Genomic DNA, 15,789 nt, shown 5'->3' with positions numbered 1-15,789 from the left:
TGCAAAAAAGAAACTGATTTACTATTTGATCTTCATTAATAAAACGGACAAATGCTAAGAGTTGCGCCTTGTTGGTAATGTCTGTTGACTCATCAACTTGCAATGCAAAATTTGAATACTGAAGTTTATTACTGCATACATTTTTCTCGATATCAGAAGACATTTCTATAACACGCCTGTGAACTGTATCGTTGGGCAGAGGAATCTTGCTTATTTTCATTGCTGCTTCATTTCCTAGCATTGTCATGACCATTTTTTTGCATGCAGGCAAAATAAGTGACTCACCTGAAGTATGAGCTTTCATATTTTTTTTTTGCTATCAGTTCTGAGACTCGATAAGAAGCGATTTGAGCTTTATCAGAAACAGTCATACTTTTAAAAGAATTTGCCGCTTTTGTTTGCTGTTCAGACAATCTCTTGAAAAAATTTACAGATTTATCTTGTAAATTAGAGTGTATAGTTTTAAAATGTTTACTCATTTTACCAGGAAGCAATGATTCATTTGCCATTTTACATCCACATACTAAACATAGCGGCAAAGGATGATCTTCACGTCCAAGTGAAACCAAAGCTTAAATAACTTGCATTATATTTGCGAGTAGGCCGCGATTTTGCTTTCTTACTTGCACTTAACTTTTGCTCACTTCCAGAATCTGATTCTTCAATATCACGCTTCTTTTTGAGAAATCTATCCATTTTATTTGGGTGTATTTATCTGAAAATAAGTAATATGCACATAACATCCATTTCCAACACTTTTAAAATAAGTAATATACACAACAAGAATAAACCATATTCTTGTTCTCTTTGCAAGAAAAACCGCTGTTAATTAACATAATAATGATGTGTTGACAAAAAGAGCGGTATATCCGTAATGAAAAGGTATAATAGAGAAACTATATTTATTTTTATATCTGGACACATATTTCTCTGGAATACCACACGGCGCACCCGGAAATCTTCTAGGGCGCACGCTTTGAGAACCACTGGTTTAATCAGTCAAGGGCAACTAATTATGCCGGATATAATTTTACTACCTCGCGAACTTTCCCCCCATTCACAACTATTTGTTAATACACCAAGTGCAAGTATATTGTAAAATGGAGCATCAGTAATTTTTATCCTTGTTTTTGTTCCACTACAGAAGATGTTAATGATATTTTCTACCTTTATAATTAAAAATGTTCTCCAACTTAAGTGTAAACGACACTTAGACAGATTGTGTAATTGAGTTAAACTGCCTGCTGTTACACTTTTAACTGCTTAATAAATAGCGTAATTATACACAGTTTCATTAAGTACCTAAAGAACGGGAAAAATTTCAGTGCGACCACTGAAATTTTTGCTTCCGAATTAATTCATGGAAGCTGGAAATTCTAGACATGAAATACCCGCCTACAAGCGTTATAATGAAATTCGTTTAATCATTCTCAGAAAACTGTTGCTCACAAAAAAATTTGTTTATTTCACAATTAATGAATTTGTAAAATAAGCGTAAAACCCTACGATATTTGTTTACTCCACTTTTCCATTAACAGCGTTTTCAATTCATTTATCAGTCTGAATTACATTAACGATATATCATGAATAGGTAAATGCGAAACAAGCAACTTGTAAATTGCGTCCTACACGAATTCAATGAGTGACATGCACTTCGAACAATATGATGAATATTCACGACTACAGCGCCCTCCTGAAAGAAACTTGGGCATGACGGTTCTTTAACCTTATGATAAAATGGATGCTAAGGCGAGTTTATTCAGCCTTAACACATTATCGCGGGCACCTTTTCGATACTGTATTCGCGTTCATTTTACGTAAACATTCCTCGTGTCAGTTATAATTTCGCTTGCATGAAATATTCATTAGATCAGCCCGACAAGAGAATTAAGGTGATCTTCTGGCTAGCACGGATTAGTTCTAGGAAGTCGCCGGCACACGAGGATGATGCGTAATCTCGAACATTAGTCATGCGTTATTATGAGACGAGGTAGTTCCGAGTCTGAGATATGTACAGAAGCACCTTCATTGTATTTAAATTAATGAACTGTTAACTAGACATTAGCTGTTGCCAGCTTCCAAATGACCGTTCAAATTTGCGAAACGAAAGCATCAGTTTTAATAGTTTATGTTCGGACACAAAAGAAGGCCTCGACGTGTGAACATAATTAGCTACAGCGCACTAATTTTGCCAGTGCTGCGTGCAGTTTAAATAAACACATTTATGATTTATCTCATTTATATACTAAACTTCTACGCTCTGAAGTTTATACTTGCGAAATTAAACTTAGTTAAAAAATAATATTTTTTCCATCATAGGTTTAAACGTGACTAGAGGGCGCTCGCATAGTTAAGTTTCTAATATTGTTTGCGATTGTTACCAAAGTTCATAATAGGCTTAGCGTACTTAAGAAATTTTCCCAGTTATTATTAATCGCATGAAAACTATTTCTTTATGTAGCAATTATAATGTTCATCGTCTTGAATATTACGTTCGCTATAATTTCTGAAAATAGCATCGAAATATTCATTAACTTTCTCTCTTCGTCCATAAAAAAATAGGGAATAATAAAGTACTTAAACTCAGTTGGAGACCAATGGATGGGTTTACAGACAGGTGCATAAAGGAAGAACAATTTATTTTGTTCTTGCGAACCAAATATCTGATTTTTTTTATGATGCTGCAATTATCATGAGTTGTACATTTTGTAAAAACGATAACGAATGCAATGAAAGATAATTAATTCACAAAACGCATTTAAAAAGCATTTGTATTGATTTTAATATAATTAAAATGAAATTCATGGAAAATATCACTTTTATTTAAACAACTCGGTACTTGACTAATCCGTAAACAGGTTAATACCGAGTTAATCTTCGTCGGTTTCGCTGAATCAAAAAGTATTCTATTATTTATTGGATGGTTAGTAAGGTTGCTTATCATCCAACGATCTCTTGCAATATAGATGAAAACTACATAAAACAAAGCTTATGAAATAATCAGATTCGTAATGGTGTTTTTTTAATTCTTATTGAAGTGTACAGGACGTCACTGGAAGAAGGCTGAAGTATATCTCCGCCCAGTGATTCATTGAGATGAAAGTTCATTTCTGGGATTGGTTGAAATTGCAACAGAATCCAGTATACATGTCTTTTCTGCAAGAATCTGAGCTCCCAAGAGAAAAAGTAAAGAACGCTTTTACCAGGTGAAACAGTATTCGTCTGGTAAAACGAGACTCGGTGTGTCATTATACCCCTGTGGTGGCTAGATAAGAATAACCCCACAGTAGCCCATGCATGTCGTACGAGGCGACTAAAATGGGTACCCAGGGAGGCTAATAGATGGCAATACTGTATTCAATGAAGTTTTAACTGAGGCTCGGCTATTGCAGTTACCTTCCTGCCATGATCAGAGCTTTTAGCTCAATTACACCTTATCCATACATTTTCTTCTGCAGATAGATAACGGGGAATATGAACATTCTTGATTCACCCATCTAGAGGAGAGAGAGAAAATAACGGGATTCGAATCAGTCTAGTGTTTCCAACTGAAGGACACAATTCGCGTTGTCCGCCCAATATTGCTGGTTATCTCGGAACAGTATTCGAATAATACAAAGGGAAGGGTCTCTTATACAACTAATGCATTAAAGTCGGTCCTAACTTGACGGTTTCATTGCGATTACGTTTGCATATTCCGTGCAGCAAATCATATTTCCAGCAGGTGTTTAAAGAATCACGAAAAAATGGGCAGCTACTTGTCGGTGTGCAGTGTACCGTTATTTATTTCTGTGTAACAAAATGTTTACGGCACAGCGCTCTGGGGGGAGGGAGAGAGAACGGCTGTAAAACTGTACTTCTTCGTAGTTTCTCAGTACACGTGCCGAAAAGACCGCTCGATATCCACAGACTTCTTGTAGAAGTGTGTAATGATTCATGCTTAGCTGATAACAAATGGACGCTACAGTTCACAGCGAACAGGATTTCTTTCACGGATGCGTCCTTTCTTGAAGGTCGAAAATGCTGCTCCTTATGACGAGGAAGGAAAAAAAGGATGGTAAAACGCGAAGTTAGGGTTGGTGTATGGAAAACGTAGGTGTTCAAGCATTCTGCTGAAGAGGTGGTCGTGGAAAGTTTTCATTTGACATTCTGAACTTTGAATGAGCCATACTTCCACATTTCAGTGTTATGTCACGATTTAAAGAATGAGAAATTGTTGTGTTAAATCTAAAGTGAAACGGCACTAACTGTAAAACTATGGGGAAGCGATAGATTTCCAGAAATTGCCGAAGCTGTTACTGCAGTTTCCAATGTTATGAAATTCAACACATCTTTAAATATTTTGTTCTCTTGTGATTTATAAAATTTCGGGTATAGATTGGATAATCCAGAAAAAAGAATTTCCCACAACGTCATAATTAGGGGTGCTTCCATTTCCATGCGTTGTCTGTCATTATCCGTTTAAGCGACATTTCTGGCGGAAAGCCAGCGAACAAAATCCGTTGAGTTATGTACGTCAAAAAGCAGGGTGGATATTGGAAACTGTTGAGGCCATAGATCGTAGCATTTGTTTCTTGAGTAGAGACGTCTAATGCCATGCACCAGGAGCTTTGTTTGGTAGCAGTGACGGCTATCCTTTACTTCAAAGCAGCTTTGCCTTTTGTAGCGAAGATCCTCTCTTTCATTGCAGATGAGTATTACCAGAGGATAACTTTTTCGCCGCATCACTTAGGGGAGTTTTGTTGTTCCCTTAAGTGGATTCTTTTTTCTTGTGAATTATAAAAAAGGTATTTAGATTCAAAGTGAACGAAAAAAATTGGAAGTAGAGGTGTTTGTAGTCATAAGCCCAATGTCCGAAATGCTGTAAGAAAAATAGAAGGAGCGGAAATGTTTTCGCTGCGCCCAGATAAAACGTGAAGTTCGAAAGAGAGACAATTGTTAATTAACAAACTCATCCGTTTATTTTTATTTGGAAAATATCAACAAATACTTATTTTCGCCTCATGTGGAGTATCACGTTCATTTCAATTATTGAGTAATTTAAAATAAACATAACAGCATTGAAGAACCCTCCGAGCTTCCTGTCATTCTTTTATAAACTTGTATCTGTTTTCTATAGCGGAATGAGAAGGGCATGCAAATAATGCACAAAATTATCTTTTACTGAATTTGTTATCGATTTTTATGAAGGGTGGAATTGGGTAATCCTACTTCTTAATATGACACTGCAGCTATTAGACCGTGAGGCAGGTGGAATTATGGTTTTCAGCTGTCGCTTTGAACGACTAATTCACCTTCAGCTGAAACATTTTTACAGCTGTTATTCTTGTACTACGCGGGATTCGAACCCATATTTTATGGTATAATTAAGCTTATAATTTCTAAGTACGAAAACTACCACGAAGTTCAAGACGAGAATAAAATGTTAAACAAATGGTGGTGTTTGAAATCTCCATGGAAGTAAATACTATTGCATTTTATTTGTCACTTACGTCTATCAGAATTATCCATTAACTGTCGAGAAAAAAGGATGGAGGAGTGTAAATAAATGCTAAATCGCTTTGGAAAACATTCTGTGGTCTTAAATCATATGAAGGTTCAAATACTAATATTACGGAAATATCTAATTTATTCGAATCAGTTTTTCCCCACCGTTTTCCAGCATGCTAGCTGACATGACAACATGTTTATAGTAAAAATGATTCTGCTTCTTTGGTTAGGGGAGGGGAAAAGAAAAAACAGCATCCTAGACGTATCGCATATAATCGAAATTGATAGCATGTCAAGTCGAGAGAGAGAGAGGAGGATGTCTCTTGGGGATGAATTTCGGTTTTCGAGAGATCAGAACTTAGTTCTGATCTCTCGAAAACTGATCTCTCTAACTGAGAGAATACAAAGTATCGTATAGTAAAGTAACTTTTCTCTTAAATGACTTCCTTTTATAAGTAAATTTGCATGCGCTTATTAGATCATGAGGAGTATTTCGAGCTAGAAACATATCCGATGTTTGACAAGTCGTTTTAATGCCATTAACGTGACAAGATTTTTAAACTGCATATAGAAAATAAACGCAGTTATAAGTGAGTTGCCTTTCTTGCATTTTATTGATAATAGCAATTCATTAATGCATTATTTGGAACCCACGTAAGCAAAGAGAAAACGTTTCTAATCGATTACTTTATTCAACTGGAACCTCCGTAGCCCTTTGATTGGAAAGAGATGGGTTCGAATTCCGTTTATAACGCGAAGAATCCTTTTTTATTAGAAGTGAGTTAGTCGACCTCATACAGTGGTAAAAGGTTTTTCTCCCCAAAACAGGTCATCAGCCCTGCTGTGGACAGACATAGAATGCTATTGCAAACCACCTTGTTCTATAACAATTCCCTAGTAAAGTTGCATTGCTGCTCTGCAACCACTTGGTTGAGGGAAAACTCGCACACTTTTTAAATTGTAGCTTCTAAAGGGTGTGAGTGCACAAACGTTGTTAAATATAAGGACCCCAACGAGCTAGAAAGATGAGGTGCTCTTCTTAAAAGAACCATCAATAGAATCGCTAGACTTTTGCGGGTAGGAAGGCTGGAAGTATTTAACCCCCATGACGTATAACACCCGATTAGTGCGCACTCTCATTTCTAAGAAGGCTATTTTTACAGTTGTGATAAAGATCAGAAATGTACAAATTTTGGAGCTATGGATAAGCGGTCTAAAAAGTGGTGAGCTTAGCAGTAAAGATAATGCTTTATACATCGAGGAGACATGTCTGCCCTTTTGTGCGAAATGTAGTGTTATCTTGGAGACAGCTACTGATTGATCCACTATCAGGATCCAAGAAAAACTCAGATATGAGGATTAATGTAATCCTAATATAATACACATTTCCATTAACATGATGTTTGCGTAATTATCTTTCCTTTACTTTGATTCCTGCTTCATCTGTAGGTTGAGGCGGAATATATCAGCAACTGAATGCTCTTTGAGAGACAGATAAACCTCCCCATTTTCTCACAGGATTAGTTAAAGAGGGGGGGGGGTAAATACAGATCTTATATTCGTCGAAATGAACGAAAGAGGAAAAGCAGATGGTGCTCTTAAACACTCATTCTGCTATCATTATATAAGGAGACCTGATTAATTTAGAAATTTTATTTGCATCGATATAAAGTGGGGCTTAATATGGTTTTACTTAACGCTACCTCAGCGAATTTTTAAGACAAAATAAGAGAAATACGTAAAATTTGAACTGGTCCAGTATATGATTAAGTCTTCTATCTCAGAGAGAGAGAGAGCATCGCTGAATATTAGTAAACCAATTATTCAATTTTGAAACTTAACAGACTAATTAGAGTTGCTCTTTGGCATTCATTTTATAAGCAAATGAAAGAAAAACATAAAACGTGTGCGCTGTTAATTTCCAAGAAGTATTTTAGAAATGTTCCATTTCAGACGTCCACTCATTAGTATCGAGATTAGCGACTTGCACTTTTCACATTTAAGTGCGGATGAAAACATTAATTAAAACAGAAAAAACTAAATTGCAATTAGGATATCGAGAATCTTTTACAGAAATAGTGCTATTTGTTTACAGCCTAATTAGTAGACATTCCCGAAGTTAAAGTTACTCTAGCAAACCCAGGAGGATTTATGGGACAGAGCTTACATTACAGCTCGCATTTCTCGAGTGCTTGTCATTTTTGATTTTAATAAAGAATAATAATTATTGAAAGATCGTGTTGTAGGATTTCCCTTACTTTTGTATCTGTTTCTAAGAAAGACGTTTTTCCAACATTGTCAGAATTCTTTTCACAGAATGACATTTACGTTTTGTATACAAATATTTTCATTTATAAATCCACAATTATAAAGGATTAAACTTTCGTTAATGCGAACTAACGTGTAATATTTATATTCTTTGAATGCGGGAGAGGTATCACGTGTTTCTGTGGTTTCTCTTTATTAGTTTTGCGTGCATATTTTACTGCAAGTCCGCAACTGTTGGCTGATTAATTTTCGATGCATATGCGCCTAACTGCTGCATGTTTTTGAAGTACAATAGACATGCTTAAGGTACACGTAAACCGTTATTAAAAAGAAAAACACTCTTATAAAGTATGATGTCTGGAAAGTCAAGACCTTTCTGCGTCATATTTTAATATTTTTTCAGAGTAAACCGAAGTTGAATCGGATGCATAAGAATACTCATGATGTTTAGAGATATATAAACATCATGAGTATATGAAGTTTTTCATCACTTGGTTGTATTATAAATTAAAGATAAGAAGAAATTATATACTTGGTTTAATCCTTTATCCAAGTGTAAGCAAACAAAGTTTGCGGCTGCAGTATCTTCAGGACTGAGGCAAAGGTGGACTTCACATCACTTGCCTTAGCATCCCATATCTCGCTCCCACTGATGAGACCTCAACAAAGGTCGAAACCGGTCTGCATAGTGACCCTTCCCTTGATGCATTGCTATATAAATGTCCGCAAGAAGATGTGCTTTGCAGTTGTGGACACTAAGGCAAGTGATGTGAAGTCATACCACCTTTACCACGAGTTGCCTCAGTCCTGAAGATACTTCAGGCGCAAACTTTGTTTGCTTACACTTGGATAAAAGATTAAACCAAGTATATAATTTCTTGGTATCTTTAATTTTTAGTATATAAACTTTATTCTTAATTTAATCTGAGTAGAAACGCAAACAAACTTTAATTACCAAGAAAGTTCGTTTTTTTTTTTTAAATTCCAATATCGTCTTCGAAGACGCATTTCTTTTTAAAACTTAGAAAGAGCACATAAGTTGTTTTGGGTACGCTAAGTCGCAAGAATATCTTCTCCACTGTTTGTACATTCTTTGGCCAATTTATCAGTTTCTGAGAGAAAAACTACGTCTTCATATGGCCAGCTGAACGTCACATCCAAATCATAATCCTTCATCAACGTTCTTTGTATACTAACTAGGATTCGATCATGAATGTTATTCTTCCATTTGAGCTTTTGTTCATTTATATCTTTTCTGACAAAACATGTATTCGTATGAGAGAATTTGTCTTACTCATACTTCTGATCAATTTTTTATTTTTAATAAATTAATTGTACTTCCCCATAGGCATCAGTTCTGTCTACATCTGAACGATATGAAACATCCCAAAGTATTGCAGATGGAAGAGAAATAATGAACTCGCCAAGTAACAGTTGTAGCATTAAGCGCGTCCTTTATTTTGACATTCAGTACTGAAGAATGATAGATTATCGCCAACGAACTTGGCTTTCTCAGTAGTAAACAATGATACTTTTTTTAAAATCTTAATTTGGAGTATTATACTAAAATTAGTCTGTCCATAAAGCATCCTCAGTTCTGTTCAGATGTGCACTGTAGCAATAATTCTCTCCACTTCCGGTTACGTAAAGTACCCTTCGTCTTGCATGCTTTTCCCCATTGCTCATTTCATAGCATTTAAAATATTACGATGAAATGTTTTTTTTTTTTAATTTTTTAACCATGGCGGCTTGATAAGTAGCGATTTTCCATCAAGGATAATAACCGCATTCCTGTAGAATATAAATAATTGCGGTATTATGGAAAGTGTATTTTATTAGGGAAGCAGTTCCTAATCTATTAAACATAAAATTATTTATTATTATTTGAAGGTACGAGGAAAAATGCTATTACGGAAATAGATAAAAAGCAAGCGCCTTCGATTTTGTTAAAAATAATCATTAAATTCTTAAATTATCAGAATGAATTTTCTATTCCGAACGACAGCTATTAAAGTTTGCATTCGAAAAATCAACAAATCGTTTAAATGATGGCGCAGAAAACAATCTGGAAAAGTTGTTTTAATATTTTCTCTGAGGAGACAAATGTTAGCAGATATTTCTATATTTAATTTGTTCTCGATTTTTACTTCCAACAGCTTTATTTAAATGTTTGCCTCTCGTAAGTTGATCCGAAACTGCAGCATCGCTTTCATTCCACTGGGGTTTTCATCCTTCACAAACAATGCTGCTTATCAACTCCCGCACACATCAATGTTAATCTGTTAAGTAGCAGATTCGTATTAATTTGAATTTTCTTTCTGCAATACATTGCTGAAAGCAAAATTCAACCGCAAATGTACAAGATGTTTAGTGTTAAGGAAAAAAAAAGTTTAGCTTTCTGTCAATTTACTCAGAAACGTGAAAGTATACGACAGAATGCTCCCGAAAATTCGCTATTATATTCTCTCTCTCCTCATTAGCATATACACTTGGTTTACTAAGATAATGCTCAGGAGAAATATTGATTACGGAAGGGTTAATCAGAAGTGCGAAGCGACCTGTTCCAAGCAGTTGCTGGCTTCATCAGAAATTTACAGCCGTTTACAATCGTTTGAATATCCCCATCTCCTTTCTGGAGGGATGCTTTACTTGCGAGTTGTCATTGTACTCCTGTCCCCGGATGCTCTCTCCGATTACATTTTGGTTTGTTTGGCCAAAGATAGCCGTCTTTCTATCCTCTACCAACGTCCATATTTAAGAGATTGGGGTCATATTCCTCCTTTCGTTTACTATAATCATATTTTTCTCTCAATGAACCCATTATTTGTGGATAATCAGATCGCTTTCACCTGTGAGGAGCAAACAATGATTGTAGTCGTCACTTTACCGCTGCATCACACGTAATGATGAACGAAATGTACTCAGAAGTTCCCGTTACTTTTTGATTCCCAAGTTTTTCCTGACAGAGAAGTTAAAGATATTCGCAACTATCTTCTTGAAGATGTACCGACATTCACATGTATAAAGACGTCTTTTATTCTTTTCTCATACAAATTAAGATAGTGAGTTCACTAAAATTTTTGTTTTCAACAAATATAACAGAAGCCTTTTTTTTTAAATTTATCTCTGTCATTTCCAAATCTAAGATCGCATAAACATTTCTTTTGCAGTAATCTGGTATAATAAATTTTGAGACATTCCCCGTTAAAAAGTGAAAGATAATATGTATCTTCCTGTCATTGGCAGTGTCCTTTAGTTCGATATGAGGCAAACAGGTGTATCTGTCAAGAGCTTCTGTTTGCTGTTAACGGCACATGGGAAAGAGCTTACGGATTCCTAAAGATGTACAATAATAGGTGCGATATCAGAGAACTACTTAATGTAGCATTGTTAAAAGATTACATCGCCACCAATCAATTATAGCAGCATTAGCCGGATAAGGGAGGAGAAGATTCCATTTCAGAATGTTCTCTAGGACGGAAGCTAACTCATTAATATTTCATTCATTAACTCAAGAACCACCGCATAGGAAGATCAAGATCCAAATAGTGCACAGGGTAGAGGGCGTCTGTGTGGTCCAATATGGAAATATTAATCAGGAGTTCAGGTTAGTAATAGTTAACGGCAGGACACGTGCACAAAAACCATGGATCGTCAGCGCAAGTTACCGAGGTGTAAATAAGAATGACTGCTCCGTGTGTAGGGAGAGCACCGGATCCAGCGTGATAAATCACGCTGGATCCTTGGCGATCGGATATGCGAGCGTAGCTATGCTGAATTGCTTCGGTACATCACTCTGTTGCGAAGTGTAATAGTTTGGAGCTATCTCTCGTGGTAAGGATTCGGACCCTTTACTGTTGTGCAGATTCACCAACGATGACTGCGACTCTTTAAAAACGACAATGTCCAGTGTCATACCGCGAGTGCTCTTTGTGCTCGACTGGTGCATAAGATGTAGTGACCAAATTGAATGAAAAACGATCTCAAATATCTTACTATTTATCGTTCAGGTGTATGCAATGTAGTGGTATTCGACTATTTAACATAGCATATGTGCATGTACACACACTTCTCCCCCTCTCTGTGTACATGCGTTGCAATTTTCCAGTGGAATAGTTGGACATGATATCGATAATCAAGATCTGCATTTATTGTTTCGTATTCCCCATTTAGAAAATTCCTCCTTCATGTTTTCTTTATTTAATCTTCTCAGTGTATATTAAAAACGAAATTCTACTTTCTTTTTCTTTCCACCTATAAGAATTCCCATGTCATTAATACTTGATTTCCTGTTTCTTTTCAGCAATTTATCCTTCTCACTGTTGTTAAATGTCTCGTAAAATTAGTTTCTCATTATTTATTTTACGAAAATAGTTATTCGTATTCAAGATATTCCACTGTTATAAATCATCCAAAGTTTTTATGTTTCTTAAAAGTAGACGGAGTGTTAATTTAATTACATTTTTTATGCCCGCCACGTACGTCTGCGTCAAAAGTCCTGGGCGATCCCCGGAGAATGTTCTCTAGGAAGGAAGCTAACTCATTAATATTTCGCTAAACGTGTGAACTAACTGCAAACCAAAAGGGAATAAAACAAACAAGAATCATTTAAAACCCTCTCTAGCTGACTTCGAATGTGTCAAGATACTTAATTTACCATCTGAAATTCCTTATTTTAATATAGGCAATATTATATATACGAGAATATGCTGAAAATGTCTCTGCCTCGACCATAGCTGGCAACACTACCGCTAAGATTTTTTTTTTCTAAGCTGGTTCATATGTCATAAGCATCCACGTGAAATTGCAAGTCATTCTATCAAGAAGTTTGTTTAATACAGCTGTCGGAAGCTAAAGTGTTGCTTGTATCTCTTGAAATGGATGACATTGAGTATCGTGCGGTTATAAAATTATTTGTAATAAAAAAAGGTTTAAAGCCAGAAGAAATTCATTCGAAGTTAATACAAGTTTATGGACACTCTTCTCCTTCGTTTTAGACAATTAAGAAATGGGCTGCCGAGTTTAAACGTGGCCTTACCAGCCTTGAAGATGATACACGTTAACGACGTCCAAAAAGGGCAATATCATCAGAAATCATTGATCAAGTGCACGATATGGTATTGGATGACCGGCAAGTCAAAATGCGTGAAATTGCTGAGAATATATGGATTTCAAAAGAACGTGTAGGATATATTTTGCATGAAGAATTGCAAATGAAAAAGCTTTGCATATGATGTGTGTCGTGCTTGCTCACAGCAAATCGAAAACGCACTCGCACGAAAATCTATGAACAGTGCTTGGAGCGTTTTAACAAGAATAAAAGTAATTTTGTGGGTCGATTTATTACTATGGTTGAGACTTGGATTCACCATTACACATGAGAATCCAAACAGCGGACAGAAGCCGGTTGTTCAGCGCCAAAGAAGACAGAGTCGGTTCCATCACAGGAAAGGTCATGGCATCGGTGTTTCGGAATGCTAAAAGGCATTTTGTTTATTAATTATATTGAAAAGGGCAAAATAATAACCGGAGAATATTATTTTGATCTTTTAACCAGACCAGATGAAAAAATTCGTGAGAAAAGATTCGGTTTACAGAAGAAAAAAAAAACATCTTTCTTCAGGACAATGCACCTGCCCACAAAGGTGTTTGGCAATGGGAAAAGTAAGGGATCTGCACTATGAATTGTGGGAACATCCACTCTATTCCCCATATTTGGCTCCCATATCTTTCCAAATCTAAAATTCTTCCTCGCTGGTCAGCGTTTGTCTTCGAAACAAGAGGTGATTACAGCTGTAGAAGAATGCTTTGCAGATGTTTACTGAGAACCAGTACGTGATAATGACGCTGAACCATCGCTGGAATAAATGTATTAGTCTTCAGGAAGATTATGTTGAAAAATAAAAATAATTTTGAAATTATAAATTCATTTTTTCGTTGTTAGGCTGAGAACGTTTTTTCAGACCACTCTCGTATATCCTAAAAGAACAAATTATTGCTATTTGATGATACATGGTGGAGGGTTTTAAGATGTGTTGTTTCTTGTGGTTATCAGTTGCTTTAATATCATTTGGTTCTAGGCGTTTATCAGAACTTTTCAGCCTCCCCCCCCCCCCATCAGTAATATGCAGAATTGTTTGGAAATAGGTAGGCATCTGATCGTCACCGATATTTGAGTTCATACCTAATCAATTATTGAGACTAGAATATAGAAAACTCCAGGAACAGATGAAAAAAAATCCTAGAAAAAGTTGTCCTGGCAATGAATCAAATCTACAATGATCTTTCGTCTGACAGTTCTAGCATTATCAAACCAAAACGTTTGAGGAAAGACTTGACATGCACCATAAAAGACAAATACTTCGTGCGAGTTACTGGCTACTGCTATTACTAGAATGGTTAGGACCAAATTTTGAACTTCTGTGTTGAATGTTATCCCTCTGCCTACCAATTTCATTGCACGGTGGTGTTCAGAAAGGACACAGGCTGCTACATTTGAAGCATTGCTTTAAGACGTCTGACGGTTTCTGCAGAAATGGAGAAGAATTGGTGCTATAGACATTGTTCAACCTGCCATTGAGACACTGTTTTACTGGGGGGGGGGATGTAAATTTCCCTGTGAAATGCGAGTACAACATCATCAATTATTAGAAATAAAGTAGCAGTTTCTAAATTTAAGTCTAGCGTTTCCTTTCTTAGAGATGACGGATGTGGTCCACAGTGAAACCGGGGAGCAGATGCTTATGAAGCATCTGCTCCCTCGGTTCCGACTTGAAGGAATATGCCAAGTGTTATAAAATCAAGCTGCAGCGTGATGTATCAGTACTGTCCAGGGTTAAAATGTCCGTCTCTTTATTTTATATATTAATCAAAACGGTGATGGGAAATTATTCTTAAGCTAAAAAAAAAGGAAAAGCAAGGTGTGTGCAAGTAATCTTACACACATCTCATTATTTAAAATCCAGTGTTAGGACTTTGCCAAGTCTTCCTTGTTCTTTTTACTTAATTAGATTTGTGCTGTTTTCTAGAGAACAATGCTGATAAAATCTCTTTTCTGCTCCTATCATGACTTTTTTTCAAATATGGCATGTTAATAGAGGAGAGCCAGTTATAAAGCAGCATTGCTAATCTTTTACACCATTATCATCTCAATCTTAAAAAGTGTTTTAGCATAGCATAAAAGAGGAGAAAAAAATTGCAGTTCTTTAATCGCTATATTCATCATTTTTTTATTGAAATTTACCCATAATATGTAAATATAGTGGACGTTGAAAGGAGCTTCCATCCATCACTCGTGACATTTGGAACATCTCAGTACGCGAAATTAAGTTATCCATTGTTCGAAGAATCACTGCACGTAGCAATTATCCTTTTACGCCTCATTAATAATAATATTCCATATTTATCATCGGCTCTTTTGAAAGCTAATTATCGCCACCGCCGCCAAGGTTTGCAGCCTCAAGAAACTTATTGGCAGCTTAAAAAATGAATTGCTTCTTTTAGCAATAAACTGGAAGGTTGTTGAAACATTTCAGCAACGAAATTCACTCTGCGAGTGGCAGCTTTTGATGCGTTAACAGAAAAATAACACTCGAATACCCCAGTAAAAAGAAATGGCGCTAGCGAATGTAACCAATGAGGTTCAACGCGCATGTTTGAAATGACGTCACATCAGACGTCTGTTGTTTTAAATTTCCGATTTTGTTTTGTTTTGTTTTCTGCATGTATAACAATGAAGCAATTCGATTCCTGTTAATATATTTTATCCGCTCATTTATAATTGTAGCTTTCACGTTTAAATTAGTTGCTTAGTTAAAATTTCTTTTTGTCTTGTTGAAAATGTTTAGGAGAGAAATAATCACAAAAGAGTAGAAACAATAGCAATTATAAAACGATAAAAGAAGTTTACTCCATAAATGAAGGTATAATTACCTGCGATAACAGGCATATTGAAATATCCGTATCTAATGGAATTAGACTCATTAAGCGCGCGCCACCAATGTCCTTCTTGATTAATGGGAGTAATTGTTC

Source organism: Typopeltis vanoorti, chromosome 9 (assembly GCF_054136105.1).
Source record: "Typopeltis vanoorti isolate ZY-2024b chromosome 9, IOZ_Tvanoo_1.0, whole genome shotgun sequence".
NCBI classification, from domain to species: Eukaryota; Metazoa; Arthropoda; class Arachnida; order Uropygi; family Thelyphonidae; genus Typopeltis; species Typopeltis vanoorti.
The sequence above is the reverse complement of the archived record's forward strand: the minus strand, read 5'-3'. Positions refer to the sequence as shown.